Source organism: Cyanistes caeruleus, chromosome 28 (genome assembly GCF_971803275.1).
Source record: "Cyanistes caeruleus chromosome 28, bCyaCae1.hap1.1, whole genome shotgun sequence".
Taxonomy (NCBI): Eukaryota; Metazoa; Chordata; class Aves; order Passeriformes; family Paridae; genus Cyanistes; species Cyanistes caeruleus.
The window spans coordinates 4327494-4345328 of record NC_141728.1 but is presented as its reverse complement, the minus strand read 5'-3'; the positions used below and the strand labels follow the sequence as shown (position 1 = coordinate 4345328).

Here is a 17835-nt window from a genome sequence, read left to right as displayed (position 1 = left end):
TGAAGAGCCTGGCTCTGTGTTCTCCATCAGCTCCTGGGTGGCAGTGCCAGGCTGGGATGAGGAGCCCCTGAGCCTTCCCTGCTGCGGGCTGGACAAGCCCAGCTCCCTCAGCCTCTCCTCACAGCCCAAGGGCTGCAGCCCCAGCTTGGAGGCCCTGGCGTGAGCCTGCTGCAGCTGCCAGACATCTTTCCTGCCCTGGGGAACCCAAGCCAGGTCCCAGGGACCGGGATCATGCATGTCCTTGATGTCCTGCTCACACAGCCCCGGCCCCTTGTCCCCGTGCCAGGCTCTGGGCTGGATCCTGTGCAACATCCTTAGGCTGTGGCTCCAGGAGCACCGGGGGGACAGCGGGGGACAGGGGACCCCACTGGGCATGGACAGTGTTGGACTTCTCTGGGGGGGTCAGTGTGAGGGGGGGCTGGGGCAGAGTGACCAACGCAGTGACCTCACACAGCCCCCTCTGATGTCACAGCCTGCTCTGTGACGTCACACAACTGCTCTGTGATGTCACAAACCACTCTGGGATGTCACACAGCCACATTGTAATGTCACACCCTGCTCTATGATGTCACATCCAAATCTGTGATGTCACAGCCATTTCTATGATGTCAATCTCCACCCTGTGATGTCACAGCCTGCTCTGTGATGTCACACAACTGGTCTCTGATGTTACAAATCACTCTGTGATGTCACAGAGACACATTGTTATGTCACAGTGAATTCTGTGACGTCATAGCCTGCACTGTGATGTCACACCTCCACACTGTGATGTCACAGCCAGCTCTGTGATGTCTAAGACAAGTCTGTGATGTCACAGCCTGCACTGTGATGTCACATACCTGATCTCTGATGTCACAAATCACTCTGCGATGTCACAGAGCCACATTGTTATTTCACAGCAAATTCTGTGATGTCACACCCTGCTCTGTGATGTCGCATCCAAATCTGTGATGTCACACCTCCACCCTGTGATGTCACAGCCTGCTCTGTGACCTCACGCAACTGGTCTATTAAGACAGAAACCACTCAGTGATGTCACACAGACACATTGTAATGTCATAGCCACCTCTGTGACGTCACAGTCCGCTCTGTGATGTCACAGAAATGGACTATGACGTCACAGAGCATTCTGTGATGTCACAGTCAGATCTGTGATGTAACAGCCAGATCTGTGATGTCACAGCCTGCTCTGTGATATCACACAACTGGTCTCTGATGTCACAAACCACTCTGTGATGTCACACATCCAAATCCATGATGTCACAACCACCTCTGTGATGTCAGATCTCTACCCTGTGATGTCACAGCCATGTCTGTGATGTCACAGAGACAGCCTATGATGTCATAGCTGCTCAGTGACCTCACATAACCCACAATGTGACGTCACAGCCTGCTCTCTGACATCACACAACTGGTCTCTGATGTTACAAACCACTCTGTGATGTCACACAGCCACATTATAATGTCACAGCCTGCTCTATGATGTCAGATCTCTACCCCGTGATATCACAGCCTGTTCTGTGATGTCACAAACCCCTCTGTGATGTCACACAGCCAGAGGGTGATGTCACAGCCAAATCGGTGAAGTCACAGCCAGCTCTGTGATTTCACAGCCTGCTCTGTGATGTCGCACAACTTGTCTATGTTGTCACAGCGTATTCTGAGATGTCACCGCCAGCTCTATGATGTCAGACCTCCACCCTGTGATGTCACAGCCTGCTCTGTGACATCATACAATTGGTCTCTGATGTCACAAACCGCTCTCTCATGTCACACAGCCACATTATAATGTCACAGTGAATTCTGTGATGTCACAATTTACTCAATGATGTCACAGCACATTCTGTGTTGTCACAGCCAGATCCGTGATGTCAAAGCCTGTTCTGTGATGTCACAGCCTGCTCTTTGACGTCACACAACTGGTCTCTAACGTCACAAACCACTCTGTGATGTCACACAGCCACATTGTAATGTCACAGTGAATTCTTTGATGTCACAGACAGATCTGTGATATAACAGCCTTCTCTGTGATGTCACTGCCTGTTCTATGATGTCAGACCTCCACCCTGTAATGTCACAGCCTGCTCTGTGATGTCACACAACTGGTTTCTGATGTCACAAACCACTCTGTGATGTCAAACAGCCACATCATAATGTCACAGCCAGCTTTATGATATCAGTCCTCCACCCTGTGATGTCACAGCCAGATCTGTGATGTCACAGATATAGCCCATGATGTCATAGCTGCTCAGTGACCTCACCTAACCCACTCTGTGATGTCACGGTCCACTCTGTCACCTCATGTCACCAGATGATCAATTGTCTACCCCAGGTGAGCACAGACTGCTCCTTCTCCAAACCCACGGGCCCATGGACACCACTCAATGCCCATGGTGGAAGGAGGGGAACTGGAAGTTCTCCAGCCTCAGTGTCCTGCCAGCTCAGCCAGGCCCACTGGAACATTGGGCTCCAGCCCCAGCAGGGACCAGCAGAGAGACCCCAGCACAGAAGAATGCATGTGGAAAGGGGAGGGGAAATATGTTCATCATTTTGGGCTCATGATTACCATATGTCTGTTTAGTCTGGGACAATCAATGAATGGGGGTGTGCAAAATACAGAACAGAAACAGAAACTTCCCTGTGCTCAGCATGCCCGGCTTTGGGAGGAGCTGTCCCCCCGAGCATCCGGCCACATCAAGAATGCTGCTTCTCAATGCTGCATTGGTGCTGAGCAGTTTTGATTTTAGGGAATTTTGGGCACACTCCCAGTGCCAAGGAAAGCTGTGTCTCCTGCTGTTCACAGACAGAGAAGGGCTGCTGGGAGATGTGGTGGTCAGAGGCTGCCTGGGGTACAGTGACCATGGAATAATCGAGTTTTCAATATTCTGGGACAGAAGGAGGGGCAGCAACAAAACTTCTGAACTGGAATTATGGAGGGCAGACTTTGGCCAATTCAGGATGCAGATTTGGGCAGAACTGAATCAGGTTCTGATTTTTGTAAGGGAAACAGCCCTTAAAAACAAAGGGGACCAGGAAGGATGGACACACCTCAGGAAAGTAAACTTAAGGGGGAAGGAGCAGCCTGTCCCTGTGTGCCAAAAGATGAATGAGTGAGGAAAATGCCTGGCCTGGCTGGGCATGGAGCTTTTTCCAGGAACTCAGGAAAGATCATGGATACATCACCCTTGGACAGGGGGGCAGGAAATATTCAGGGATGTCTTTAGGTCATGCAGAAAGGAAATGAGAGAGGTGAAAGCTCAATTAGGACTTAACCTGGCTGCTTCTGTGAAGGAAAATAAAAATAATGTTACCAATACATTAATGGCAAAGGAGGTTAAGTAAGGACAACCCCCATTCCTTATTGGGGAGATAAGGTTCCCAAAGATGAGGAAAAGGACTATTGGGATCAGAGCACACAGGGCCAACTGAGTGATGTTACAAAAGGTATTTTATTGCATAGTCCATCAGCCTCATCCAATGGTGAGACACTAAAGGTGTTACATTCAATGCATCACCTCAGAAACCACCTAAATTCTAGTTACAATATTTTTATACACTTTTTAACCAATCAAGAGGTCACACAAAAGCTCAGCAGCATCTTAATAAACCAATCATCAATTGCTTTGTCTCACATACTGCTGCAATGTGTCTTATCCAATGATAGAACACTACAGAAACTTACATTGTTGTGTCTGTATTTCCTTACTGACTTTATAACAGGTTATATGTGAAACTTCAAAATCTCTATTATCTTGGTTAACATATTTATTCACCTCTAGAAAGCATATTTCTACTTGCTGAAAGCACGTTTCAAACATAATTTGACTTAAATTACATGCTTCTATTTTTACTTCATGTTTGTATAGGTTCATTGTTGTAAAGCCCCAAGCCTTCCCCGTGGTCTCAGGTCAAACTCTGTGTCCATCTCTGTCTCTGGGCCTGTATGCTCAAGGCCCTGAGAGCTCTCTGTGCCTGCATTTTCCACACAGCCCAGCTTGGGCTCCCCTGGCAGCTGCCTGAGGGGGCCCTGGGTGCCCTGGGCCAGAGCAGCAATAAAGAGATTGAACTGAGCTGGCCCCAGCCCTGAGCCCTGGGGACACCCCTGGATGTGGCTCCATTCCCCAGCACTCCTTGGGCCTGCCCATCCAGACAGATTTTGAGCCGGGGAACAGATGCTGCAGAGGCTGTTGGATCAAGTTGCTGGGAGCAATCCCAGCAGTTTGGGATTAGTGCAGCTGTGGCTCTGCACAAGAGAGCTCTTCAGCCACTTTCTCTCTTTTCCTCCCTCTGGCCATGGAGGCAGCTCGTGACTTCAGCGTGTGCCTCGTGTGTGCAAAGAGCAAATCTGGGCAGAATTGGGGCACGGAGGCTTTGGGGCATCTTGGCACCTGTGCTGGGCACAGAAGGTGTTTTCCATTGCACTGAGACTGTCTGCTGTGCAAAGTGGATTGAATATCCAGCACAGGAATGACTTTTGTTTGGATGGAGCTGTGCCTTCCCTTGCTTTGTTTGCTGACAAGGAATGAACATCCCTCTGTGTCTGGGGCAGCTCCTTCTGCAAGGAAAGCAGGTGGGAGTTGGAGCCAAGGAGCTGAAAGCTGCAGGCACAGCCTGGAGGGGAGGGAGCTCAGATTTGCACAAGGCTGCTCTGAGTGCCAGGGCTTGGATGAAGGAATTGGTGGCGTGGGGGTAGGGACAAAGTCTGATGGATTGTCAGCCATGAAGGGTCTTGATTCTCAGATCTATTCAGAGTGCAGGAGGAGGTGCTGGGGATCAATATCAGCTGGGGATTGCTGATATCAGTACATAAACAGGAAAAGAATAAATGGGAAAAATATTTTCTCTCTCTGTATCTTTTTAATGAAATATGTTGTTACAAATGGAGTGAAAGTTTAGCCAAGTCCTGCCTATGCTCAGGTTTCTGGCAGTAGCTCTGTTTCAGGCCACCTGCACCTCAAATTGCTCTTGCTCCCAAGTTCTTTAGAATGGCCCATTAGGTCGAATAGAAAATGAATTATTTACTGCATGGACTCCAGATGAACAGACAAGAGACTTTAAACAGACTGCTTCCTCCACAGGATAACCCAAAGAAGTGCTAGTGGATACAAACCCAGTGCACAATCAAGTTCCCTATATTACAGCTCGTGAAGAGCTGGCACAGATTAGGAGTCAATGGAACTCAGCACCCAATTGATGGTGGAGCACACCTGGAGCCCTTTCTTTCCCTCAGCTTCCAGAAAGGAAGCACCAAGATGCATCCAGGCTTGGCACAGAAGCCCTGCCCGTTTCCAGGGGCTATGCAGAAGAGTTGTGCTTTGTGCAAGTTTTGTGTAGCTTCTCTAGTTTGTAAAGTGAAGTGTGTGTCAGTCCAGAATCCAAGGCTCATCTCCCTTCAGGCTGCTCTCAAGGCAAGATGTTTCTGGGCAGCTGGGAACTGCAGCTCCCTGGCAGCAGAGAGAAGTCAGGACAGGACAGATGTGCGGCCTGGGTTATCTCCCCAGTTGCTGTGAGGGGGAGATGCCCTGAGTTATCGCCCCAGCTGCTGGACAGAGCAGAAGAGCCCTTCTGTGGCCCAGGGGAAGTCCTGCTCCAGGAACCTGCTGGAACCAAGGGGCCCTTGTGACATTGGGATGCCTGATGGAGCCAAGGGACCATGGTGGCACCAATGAACCTGCTGGAACCAAAGGGCCCTTGTGACACTTTGGAACTACAGAGACCATTGCTGAGGACAGAACCTCATGGAACCAAAAGCCCATTGTGACAGATCAGGGCCTGGTGGAACCAAAAAGAGCATTGTGACACCGTGGGGCTCCATGGAGCCAAATATCCACTGGGACAGTGCAGAACCTCCTGGAACCCAGGGGCCTCTGTGACACTGCAGGGCCTCAGTCAAGGAGTGCAAAGGTCTCAAACATTCCTTGCAGGGTTCTGCCTTGGGGAAGGGGAACCTCCTTGGTGGCACCTTGGGCTGGCACACACTTGAGGAGTGCGTCTGTTTGCAACAATGGAACTTAGGAGTTTCATATTGCTTCAGAATAAAAAGGGAAAATCCCCTCTTTGCTGAGTGCAGGCAGCTCTCCAAGCAAAGCAGGTCCCAGGTGAGGGAGGACACAGGGGATGGGGTTGGGGAATGTGGAGCAAGGTTGTCCACACTGGCTCACACCTCAAGGCACAGCTTCTCTGAGCAGGCCAGACCTCCTGAGGAGACCCTGGCTCAATATCAATCCCAGAATGCTGCAATCACCTCTGCTCCAAAGAGAGCAGGAATAAAATACATCCTTTAGAACAGGAATGTGCATTTCCTAGGAGCTGTTATAAATACATATTATAATATTGGCTTTTCACAAGGATTCAGATGAATGCTGTATGTATCACGTTCCAATGGCTTTGCTGTAACAGTCGATAGAGGATGTTTGAACTGTCTGCTCAGTTGGGATAACTCCAGTGAACAGATGATGGGGACCCTGCTGCCATCAACACTCAGCGGCTGTGCAGAGAAGGAGCCAAGGCCCAAATTCAAAGGGGAGAAGAAGAGGATTAGAACCACAAGCCAAGACACAGGCATGCTGTAAAAAGGCAGACCCAAGGAGTGGCCATGCTAAACAGTTCCTGGGAAATGTAAAGTAGTTAATGGGAAAGTTTGAATATGCATAAAGTCTATGAATATGCATCAGGTGATGCAATAGAAATGGGATATAAAGGGTGTTTCCAAAACACCAGGGGTGCTCTTGGCAGAGGGCCAAGCACCCGGCCCTTTTAACCCTTTGCTTTATTGTCTTTGTCTCCATCTGACTTTCTTATTAAACCTTGCAAAATTGACCAGGAAAGTGAATGTTGTTTTTCACAGGATCCGAGATGGGAAATTGAGACCCAAAAAGAAGAATTTGGCTGGAAAAGGAACAGTTTGGCCCAAAATTGGAGGTTTCAGCAACAAAAAGGGGCAGCTTAGATGTAAAAATGAGAGTTTGGATTAAAACAAATTGGGAGTTTGACTTTAAAGGTCCACCCAGGTGAGCCAATGTGGGCCTAAAAAGGGCAGATTTTGAGTACTCAGGTGAGAAATATGGACCCAAAAAGCAGAATTTGGGCCAAACAATAGGAATTTGGGTGCCCAGATGGGAAGATTGGAACCAAAAAAGGTGAGTTTGGGTGCCTGGATGGGAAATGTGGACCCAGAAGAGGGAATTTGGATCCTAAAAGGAACAGTGTGGCCCAAAATTTGGGATTTCAGCAACAAAAAGGGGCAGTTTAGACATAAAACTGAGAGTTTGGTTTAAAAAAAATTAGAGTCTGAAGCTAAAATGTCAACCCAGGTGAGCCAATGGCAGCCTGGGCAGAAATTTGGGGCAAGAAAGGGAGATTTGGGCTGAAAAAGGGAAGTTTGTGCCAGACAAAAGGGGAGATTGTGTCCAAAACAAGGACAGTTTGCCCAAAAATAAGAATTTGGGTCCTCAGGTGGGAAGTTTGTACCTGAAATGGGGACTTCTGGCCCAGGAAAGGAGAATTTGGGCCTAAGAAAAGGGGAATTTGGTTGCTCAGATGGGAAATTCAGACCCCAAATGGGAGTTTTGGGGCTGAAAGGCAGAATTTGGGTCTAAAAAGGGGAAATTTGGGAACCCAGGTAGGGTATTTGGACCCAAAGAGAAGAATTTGGGGCCAAAATGGGTACTTTAATCCCAAAAAAGGGAAATTCTTCTGCGAAGATGAGCAATTTGGACCCAGAAGGGGGAATGTGGTTCCAAAATGGACAGTTTGGCCCAAAAGTGGGGGTTTGTGCAACAAAAAGTGTTAGTTTAGACCCCAAAATGAAAGTTTGGATTAAAAAACAATGGGAGTCTGACACTAAAAGATCAAGTCAGGTGAGCCAATGGCAGCCAGGGGGTAAATCTGTGGCAAAAAGGGGAGATTTGGGATGAAAAAGGGGAGTTTGGGCCAAGAAAAAGGAGTTTAGGGGCAAAAAGCAGAATTTTGGCCTAAAAAAGGAAAATTTGGGTGCCCAAATGTGAAGTTTGGACCAAACCAGGGAAATTTGGGATCTAGTGGGAAACTTGGGCACAAGAAGTGGAATATTGGTCCAAAACCAAGAAATTTGGGTGGAAAAAAGGAGAATTGGAATGCTCCAAAAAAAGAGAAGTTTGGACCCAGAAAGGAGAGTATTGGCACTGAAAGGCAGAATTTGGGCCTAAAAAAGCAGAATTGGGGTGCTCAGGTGGGGAATTTGGACCCCAAAAATGGATTCTGTGTCTAAAAAACGGAAATTTGGGCTCAAAAAAAGGTGAATTTGAGTGCCCAGATGGGAAATATGGACCCAAAAGGGACTATACAGCTCCTAAAAGGAACAGTTTGGCCCAAAACTGGTGGTTTGAGCAACAAAAAGGGGCAGTTGAGATGTAAAATTGAGAGTTTGGATTAAAACAATGGGAGTCTGATGCTAAAAGGTCAACCCAGGTGAGCCAATGGCAGCCAGAGGGAAATTTTGGGGCAAGAAAGGGAGATTTGGGATGAAACAGGGAAGTTTGGGCCAGAAAAAATGGGAGATTATGTCAAAAAAGTGAGAATTTGGGCTCAAAAGTGGGAATTTGGGGACAAAAACCAACATTTTTAGCACTCTGGTGGGACATTTGGACACAAAAAGGGGAATTTGGGCCTAAAAAGGGGGAAATTGAGCACTCAGGTGGAAAATTTGGATGCCAAAAGGGGAATCTGGGTTTAAAAAATGGAAATTTGGACCAAAAAACGGTGAATTTGGGTGCCCAGATGGGAAATGTCAACCCCAAATTGGGAATTTGCCTCCCAAAAGAAACAGTTTGGCCCAAAACTGGGGGTTTGAACAACAAAAAGGAGCAGTTTAGACCCAAAAATGAGAGTTTGCATTAAAACAATGGGAGTCTGATGCTAAAAGATCAACCCAGGTGAGCCAATGGTGGCCAGGGGGGAAATCTGGGGCAAGAAAGGGAGATTTTTGATGAAAAAGGGGATTTACGGCCAGAATAGAAGAGTTGTATCCAAAAAGGGAGAATTTGGGCATAAAAAGGTAGAATTTGTGTGCCCAGATGGGAAATTTGGACCAAAAAGGGATAATTTGGACCAAAGAGGGGTAATTTGGAACAAAAAGGTGGAATTTGGGTACTCAGGTGAGAAATTTGGACCCAAAAAGTGGAATTTAAATGAGAAAAAATAGGTATTTGAGTGCCCAGATGGGAAATTTGGACCCAGAAGGGGAAATTTGGTGTTAAAAGGGAGAGTTTTGGTCTAAAAAAGTGGAATTTGGGTGCCCAAATTGGAAGTTTGGACCAAAACTGGGGAATTTGGGACCTATTTCTAGGGGAAAAGATCCATTTCAAGCTATCAACTACTAACATCAACTAACTTAACAACATTCTAACAACTTTAGCACAACAAAAGGTTAATTTGGGTGCCCAGATAGGAAATGTGGACCCAAAAGGGAAGATCTGGCTCCTAAAAGGAACAGTTTCGCCCAAAACTGGGGGTTTGAGCAGCAAAAAGGGGCAGTTTAGATGTAAAAATGAGAGTTTGGATTAAAAACAAACAGGAGTCTGATGCTAAAAGGTCAACCCAGGTGAGCCAATGGCAGCCAGGGGGGAAATTTGGGGCAATAAAAAAAGATTTAGAAAGAAAAAGGGGATTTGGGCCCAGAATAAAAGGGAGTTTCTGTCCAAAAGTGGACAGAGCAGAGGAGCCCTTCTGTGGCCCAGGGGAAGTCCTGCTCCAGGAACCTCCTGGAACCAAGGGGCCCTTGTGACATTGGGATGCCTGATGGAGCCAAGGGACCATGGTGACACCAATGAACCTCCTGGAACCAAGGGGCCCTTGTGACGCTTTGGAACTACAGAAACCATTGCTGAGGACGGAACCTCATGGAACCAAAAGCCCATTGTGACAGATCAGGGCCTGGGGGCACCAAAAAGAGCATTGTGACACCGTGGGGCTCCATGGAGCCAAATATCCACTGGGACAGTGCAGAACCTCCTGGAGCCCAGGGGCCTCTGTGACACTGCAGGGCCTCAGTCAAGGAGTGCAAAGGTCTCAAACATTCCTTGCAGGGTTCTGCCTTGGGGAAGGGGAACCTCCTTGGTGGCACCTTGGGCTGGCACACACTTGTGGAGTGCGTCTGTTTTCAACAATCAAACTTAGGAGTGTCAGATTGCTTAAAAAAAAAAGGGAAAAACCTCTCTTTCCTGAGTGCAGGCAGCTCTCCAAGCAAAGCAGGTGCCAGGTGAGGGAGGACAGAGAGGATGGGGTTGGGGAATGTGGAGCAAGGTTGTCCACATTGGCTCACACCTTTTCCTGGGGTGACTTTATGATACTGGTATCCCCAATAGCCTGGTTTATGTTATATATTAAGTTCTGCACCTTGAAGACTGGCTCTGACAGGGAAGGGGAGCAAGAAGAAACGTACTTTTTATTAAAAAAAAATTACTCCCCCACATCCCGCTCCTGGACTGTGGTGTCTGCAGTATGGATACACTGCAGAACAGAGCTTCTCTCTGGTTTTTAGTTAGTTTTTGCTAGCTGAGGTAGAGGAGTTACCTGGACCTTTTTTTCCTTTTTTTCCTAGATCTGCGCAAACCTGCTCTGGACTGAAAAACACCCAGACAAACCCCGGGAGCTCACGCCTCTGGCCCACTGGGGCCTGGGCCTCGGCACTTTCCAGCGCTGGAGGGACTGATAAGAACCTGAGCGAGCCGAGCTACACCACATGAAAAGGACTTTTCTTCCTGGATTTGCCATCCCATTGAACAGCAAAAGGTTTTATTATTTAATATTATTCAATTTCTGTTAAATAAACAGCTTTTTCCACTTCTCTCCAAAGAAATTTTTTTTCCTTTCCCGGACCAGTTTAGGGGGGAGGGGTCATTTGAATTTTTTCTTTCCTGGAAAAACCCCCATTTAGAGTTTTTCTCCCAAATTTGCCCTAAACTAGGACAAATACAGTTCTTGGCGCTCAGCGCGTGGGAAGAGAAAGTGTAAAAACCTGTAGTGATTACTGATTGTATTTTGGTTGTACTGACTCTGTATTGGGATAAAGCAGTCAGTAGCCGTGTTGTTTGGATGCATAATATCTCTCGGGATGGAGGCCTTCATGTGGATCTGGTACCTAGAATTATTTGAGGTTTTTATACCTGTCTTTTGCCTCTTTTACAGTAGAGGGCACAGATTAGAATGGTTATTGTACTGGGATTGGTGATAATTATTTATAGGAAGTTGATAAAACTACTGAAGTTTGTGCCAGGTATGTTTGGCTTCTGGTTTCTTCGCCTGACCCTGCCTCCCAGTCCCAGTAGCACATTTTGGGAGTTTATTGGTAATTGCACCCAGTTTGTTAGAGGAAGAGCAGGGGATGAGGCTTTTCAGCCTTTTCTTTCCTTCTTCTCCTTTGAATCTGTTATGTCCCTCTTTGAGAATACCCAGTTTCCCCTGAGTGTTAAGGATACCACTTTCCTGCTCACTTTCCTGGTAGTTCAGCTGTTGAGCTTCCTCTATATGGTCTGCAACTTCTCTAGAGTGAGGGCTGAGATATCCAGAGGAGCCAACGAGACCCCTGCCCCAGAAGTAGACTCGGGTGTGGGAAATCCTGAGTGGTGTAGAGAATGGGAGAGAATGGGCCGGACTCTGAAGGAATTTTCTGATCCCCCAGCCTGGGAATTTTCACGTGAACAAATTCAGAACCCAGATGAAGTAGGGAAATATCTGGAAGAGAATTGCTATGATGATTCTAAGGAGAAAAATCTCATTGCAATAAGCTGGGCCCTAGCGTATGCTTATAGCACGGTGCTAGATACTGTAGGGCAGGGAGATAAATCAGCAGCTACCCCAGTGACTCAGGCTAAACCAGACAGTGAGCCCAAGCCAGCAGCCAAACCAGACAGTGAGCCCAAGCCAGCAGCCAAACCAGACAGTGAACCCAAGCCAACAATAATTATTTGGTTAGTCTGTCTGTGGGATGCTGCAGGTGAGGCTACAGTTCTGGATGGCACTGAAGCGAGGCATCTGGGGTCCCTGTCACACGATCCGGTTATCGACCAAGGAATGATGAGGGGGGCTGACCCTTAGAGTCTCTGGAACGGGTCCTGAGAAGTGTGGCACAAAGATATCTGTGTGCAGACGATCTCTACATACAGCAAACTCATTAGAAAACCATAAAACAAGAAACTCAACACTTGAAAGAAATAACAATAGTAGAGATTTTCTTCACGGGTGACTTAGGTACTAGAAATCCAGACTTGGTGCCATGCACATCTGTGATGTGGCGAAAACTTGTTTGACTTGGGCCACAAGAATACGCTTCTGCTTTAGCAACAATGAAGCAGGATGACAGGGAGGAGACCGTGCTGGATATGGTGAAGAAGCTCTGAGCATATGCAGAGACCGTGCATGGCCCCATACAGGCAACAATTGCAGCTGTGGGAACATGCATGCAAAACTTCCAAGACAAAATGGAGGAGAATTTCAAGAAACTCAGGGAGGACCTTCTTCCAGTCTCAGCAGTACAGACCAGGAGCCCTGGTACACAAAGCAGAAGTTCTCCAGATAGGGAGAAAAAGCTACGAGCTGAGCTGTGGTTCTTCCTGAGTGACTGTGGAGAAAACATGAAAAAATGGGATGGAAAATCTACTGCTGCTCTGGCAAAACAGATGTTTGAATTGGAAGACAGCAAGACTCAGAGGGGATACTCCACCAAAAAGAAAGCAGCTCCAGTAGCCTGTAGTCAAACTGACAAGTATGATGATGATGATGATGACACGTGTGATTCCCTTGAAGGAACATCCAAGACACATATCCAAGGAAAGAAGGATAACCAGGCTTAGAGGGGCCCTGCCTCTAGCCAGGGAGAGGCTAGGGAAAACCGTGGTTTTTGGACTGTGTGGATTCGTTGGCCTGGCACATCAGAACCACAAAAATACGAGGCCTTGGTTGACACTGGTGCACAGTGCACGCTAATCCCATCAAGACATGTGGGGGCAGAATCTATTTCTATTGCTGGTGTGACAGGGGGATCACAGGACTTGACTTTAGTGGAAGCTGATGTGAGCCTGACTGGAAATGAGTGGAAGAAACACCCCATTGTGACAGGCCCCAAGGCCCCATGCATTTTGGGCATAGATTTCCTCCAAAGCAGGTATTTTAAGGACCCAAAGGGACTCAGGTGGGCATTTGGGATAGCAACTGTAGAGACAGAGGACATCAAGCAATTGAACACCTTGCCTGGACTGTCAGAGAACCCATCTGCAGTAGGACTCCTGAAGGTGGAAGAACAGCAGGTACCAATTACCACCTTGACAGTGCACCGCCGGCAGTATAGGACAAATCGAGATGCTGTTATCCCCATCCACAAGATGATCCAAGAACTGGAATGCCAAGGGGTGGTCAGCAAAACCCACTCACCCTTCAACAGCCCCATCTGGCCTGTGCACAAGTCTGACAGAGAATGGAGATTGACTGTGGACTATCGTGCATTGAATGAAGTGACTCCACCTCTGAGCGCTGCCGTGCCGGACATGCTGGAGCTCCAGTACGAGCTGGAGTCCAAGGCAGCAAAGTGCTATGCCACTATTGACATTGCCAATGCATTTTTCTCCATTCCCCTGGCAGCAGAATGCCGGCCTCAGTTTGCCTTCACGTGGAGGGGAGTGCAGTACACCTGGAACCGACTGCCCCAGGGGTGGAAGCACAGCCCCACCATCTGCCATGGACTGATCCAGGCTGCCCTGGAAAAGGGTGAGGCTCCAGAACATCTGCAGTACATACTTGGAATCATTGATTGGAGAAATACGGCTGCAGAAGTGTTTGAGAAAGGAGAGAAAATCATCCAGGTTCTCTGGAAGCTGGTTTTGCCATCAAGAATAACAAAGTTAAGGGACCTGCTTGAGTGATCCAGTTCCTGGGAGTAAAGTGGCAACATGGACAGCATCAGATTCCTACTGATGTCATCAACAAGATCACTGCAATGTTTCCACCAGCCAGCAAGAAGGAAACACAAACTTTCCTAGGTGCCATAGGTTTTTGGAGGATGCACATTCCTGAGTACAGCCAGATCGTGAGCCCTCTCTACCTGGTCACCCGAAAAAAGAATGATTTCCATTGGGGCCCTGAACAACAACAGGCCTTTGCCCAAATTAAGCAGGAGATCGCTCATGCAGTAGCCCTTGGCCCAGTCAGAACAGGACCAGATGTGAAGAACGTGCTCTTCTCTGCAGCCAGGAACAATGGCTTGTTCTGGAGCCTTTGGCAGAAAGTGCCTGGGGAGACTCAAGGCCGACCACTGGGATTCTGGAGCCGAGGCTACAGAGGGTCCGAAGCCAACTACACTCCCACAGAGAAAGAAATCTTAGCTGCCTATGAAGGAGTTCAAGCCGCCTCAGAAGTGATTGGCACAGAAGCACAACTCCTCCTGGCACCCCGACTGCCAGTGCTGGGGTGGATGTTCAAGGCAAAGGTTCCCTCTATCCAGCATGACACCAATGCCACATGGAGCAAGTGGATCGCCCTCATCACGCAGCACGCCTGTATTGGAAACCCAAATCGCCCTGGGATTTTGGAGATAATTACAAACTGGCCAGAAGATGAAAACTTTGGTCTCACTGATGAAGAGGAGCAGGAACAAGTGACACGGGCTGAAGAAGCTCTACTGTACAATCAGCTGCCAGCAGAAGAAACACGCTATGCTCTGTTCACTGATGGTTCCTGTTGCATTGTAGGGATGAACCAGAAGTGGAAAGCAGCCGTATGGAGCCCCACACGACAGGTCGCAGAGGCCACTGAAGGAGAAGGTGGATCAAGTCAACTTGCAGAACTCAAAGCTGTTCAACTGGCCACGGACATTGCTGAAAAAGAGAAGTGGCCAAAGCTCTACCTCTACACTGATTCATGAATAGTAGCTAATGCTCTGTGGGGATGGCTGGAAAAGTAGAAAAAGGCCAATTAGCAGCACAGAGGAAAGACAATCTGGGCTGCTGATGAATAAAGACATCGCTACCTAGGGTAAAGAAACTATCTGTGAGGGTCCGTCACGTAGATGCCCATGTCCCCAGGAGTTGGGCAAATGAAGAGCACTGAAACAATGAGCAGGTGGATCAGGCTGCAAAGATAGAGGTGTCAAAAATAGACTTACATTGGCAACACAAGAGAGAATTGTTCCTAGCCCGATGGGCTCATGATGCCTCAGGTCATCAGGGTAGAGATGCCACCTATAAGTGGGCATGAGACCGAGGGGTGGATTTAACCATGGACAGCATTTCCCAGGTTATCCATGACTGTGAGATGTGTGCTGTGATCAAACAGGCCAAGCGGTTGAAGCCCCTCAGGTACGGTGGGCGTTGGTCCAGATACAAGTATGGGGAGGCCTGGCAGATTGACTACATCACACTGCCCCAAACCCGCCAAGGCAAGCGCTACGTGCTCACAATGGTAGAAGCCACCACGGGATGGTTGGAAACCTACCCTGTGCCTCATGCCACTGCCCAGAACACCATCCTGGGACTTGGAAAGCAGGTCCTTTGGAGGCATGGCACCCCTGAGAGGATTGAGTCAGACAATGGGACTCATTTCAAGAACAGCCTTATCAACACCTGGGCTAGGGAACATGGCATTGAGTGGGTGTACCATATCCCCTACCATGCACCTGCTGCTGGGAAAGTGGAGAGGTACAATGGACTGTTAAAAACCACCCTAAAGGCACTGGGTGGAGGATCTTTAAAAAACTGGGAGCAACATCTAGCAAAGGCCACCTGGTTAGTCAACACCAGAAGTTCCACCAACCGAGAAGGTCCTGCCCAGTCTGAGTCTTTGCATGCAGTAGACGGAGACAAAGTCCCAGTGGTACATGTCAGAGGTCTGCTAGGGAGGACAGTTTGGGTCAATTCTACCTCAAGTACAGACAAACCCATTCGTGGGGTTGTCTTTGCTCAAGGACCAGGTTGTACATGGTGGATAATGCAGAGAGATGGAACAACACGATGTGTACCTCAGGGAGACCTGATCATTGGGTAAAAGGTTACTGCCATTGTCTGTACATTAAACCACGCAGACATGAAATAGAAGGAAATGTGTAAGTGTTGAAGGTATGAGCAAGAGAAAGATGGTATTTTGAGTGAGGAAAATGAGAGAGTGGGGAATCCTGCAGCTCTCCAGCGTGAGGCCTAGATTCAGTAGCTTGGTGTGAGATGTGACAAGAGTATGATAGATATATTGCTTGTATTTTTTGGGTGGAGCGGGGAAGAAGTTTTCATGTATGTATATGTGTGCAGAGTTAGAATGTTAGTTTTGGCAGTAAGTTGACACTATGGAGATAAGGGGTGGAATGTCCTGGGTTGATTATGATGTTAAATTGTATCCCCATTCATCCACCTAACAGAGACACAGGTTTTGTATTCTTAAAATTTCATCAAAGAGAAAAAGTGAGTGGAAAAGAAGCACCGAGTCTGTTATCAGACTGTACTTGCTCCCCCCGCATCGGGAATTTTGACTACAGCACAGACAGACAACAAGACACAGATCACCTTGGCTTTCCAGATCCTTGGAAGGACGCGATGCACAGACACACACCACTGGAGCCGGGCTCTGAAGTAGGAATACAGCAGCTAGTTCATCTATTTCTGGAACAATCCACGGGGGACATGAGGTGTAATCTCCAAAAGCTTTGGGGGGCAGATGGGTGAAACTTAGAAGCCTTCTTGGAAGAGGCATGGAGAGTTTTCAGCAATTGAGAAGAGGGATATAAGCAAGAAATGAAGAAGCTAGTAGCAGTGGTACAGGAGGAAGGAAAAGGGAAAGGAAAGCACAGACAAGGACCACCCAAACGAGGCCCATCTCGACTGGGTAGAGCCAAATGTGTGTACTGTGGAGAATTTGGTCACTGGAAAAATGAGTGTCCAAAGTGGGAGCGAGATGGCCAAAAGAAAGAAGGGAAAGGAGGGGTGGTTGCAGTCACACATCCACAAGATGACTGAAGGGGACCCGGGGAGTCCACCCCAACAGACCCTCTGGTTATAAAAATGGAACTGAGGGAAAAAAGAGAAAGAAGTAGAATTTTTGGTTGATACTGGAGCAACTTACTTGGTGTTAAATAAGGCCTTGATAGCTGTGAGTTACGACAATTATGTTATGATCAAAGGGTGTGGTAGTTTAGCATTTAGGGAAAGAAGTGGGAAACACCCACAGCAGTGATTCCTCTGAGAGAGGCTGTGGGGAGTTCCTTCTGTGCTTGAGATCAAGCCAAGAGCTGGCCAGTTCTGACAACTGACAGCATTCTGCACCACTGAAAAGGAACTTCACCTTTGTGAATGCCACCTTTTAAACACCCAAGGCCAGGAACTGGTCTCTTTCTTTGCAGCCTTGAAAGGCAGCAGAGCTGTGGTGTGGCTGGCCCCGCTCCCCCGTGGCCTGTGCGGCCTGGGGGGGCCTGGGCCGGAGCCCAGCTGCTCCCGGGGGGAGATGGAGACTGCGGGATCCCCCCCAGGCCAGGCCAGGCTCTGCTGCGGTGCTGGCTTTCCCGGGAAGCCCTCCGGGTCCCGTTCCAGCGGGGTGGCCAAAGCCCTTCCCAGGGGAGCCCCCGGCCCCCAGGCTGGGCCAGGCCACGGCTGATGACACTCGCCAACACCCCCCCTGCCCCCCGGCCCGCACAGACAGCTCCTGAGAGCTGGCACCAGCCACACCTGAAATCCCACACCACCACTGCCTGCCATGGCTTGGGACACATTTAACCCTTGCACTACACACAGGAGACCTGCAGACTTTAATCCTCTCTCCAGGAAAAGAAAAGAACCAAGTGACACGGAAAAAGACAGCGTGAAACATCAAGGTCAGTAAAAGAAG

At 48.4% G+C, this 17835-nt stretch overlaps 2 protein-coding genes and 1 pseudogene across 3 annotated transcripts in view; 1 reads left to right on the top strand and 2 right to left on the bottom strand.

The window, feature by feature from the left end:
• The window catches only part of LOC147649073 (uncharacterized), a 219371-nt gene that overhangs the window by 32744 nt on the left and 168792 nt on the right, over positions 1-17835 (bottom strand). The window lies entirely within an intron of this gene.
• LOC147649075 (uncharacterized) overlaps positions 1-17835 on the bottom strand; it is a 165466-nt gene that overhangs the window by 40005 nt on the left and 107626 nt on the right. The gene's annotated exons all lie outside the window — the stretch shown is intronic.
• Positions 12324-14979, top strand: LOC147649079 (uncharacterized; annotated as a pseudogene).